The sequence below is a fragment of the Entelurus aequoreus genome, linkage group LG06, assembly GCF_033978785.1.
Source record: "Entelurus aequoreus isolate RoL-2023_Sb linkage group LG06, RoL_Eaeq_v1.1, whole genome shotgun sequence".
Classification (NCBI taxonomy): Eukaryota; Metazoa; Chordata; class Actinopteri; order Syngnathiformes; family Syngnathidae; genus Entelurus; species Entelurus aequoreus.
The window spans coordinates 44109786-44110418 of record NC_084736.1 but is presented as its reverse complement, the minus strand read 5'-3'; positions in this window follow the sequence as shown (position 1 = coordinate 44110418).

Here is a 633-nt window from a genome sequence, read left to right as displayed (position 1 = left end):
AATACATATATATATATATAGCTAGAATTCACTGAAAGTCAAGTAATTATTTTTTTTTCATCTATATATATACAGTATATCTATATATATATATATATATATATATATATATATATATATATATATATATATATATATATATATATATATACTGTATATATATATTTATTTTATTATACATATAAATAAAATAAATACTTGAATTTCAGTGTTCCGGAAGCTTTCCAGTTGATTGGCAGTATTGTCCTGTTTAAGAGCGTCACAACATTGCTGTTTACGGCAGACAAACTGTTTTACAGTAGATGAAAACGTGACTGCTGTTGTTGTGTGTTGTTACCGCGCTGGGAGGATGTTAATGAAACTGCCTAACAATAAACCCACATAAGAAACCAAGAACTCGCCCTCGATCATTCTACAGTTATAACGTGATTGGGCAGGCACGCTGTTTATATCGTGGGAAAGCGGACGTGAAAACAGACTGTCGGCGCTTTCCCCACTTAGGTCCACATGGGGGGCGTGGCCTCCAGCTCCGGCTGAATTCCGGGAGATTTTCGGGAGAACATTTCTTCCGGGAGGTTTTCGTGAGAGGCGCTGAATTCCGGGAGTCTCCTGGAAAATCCGGAAGGGTTGGCA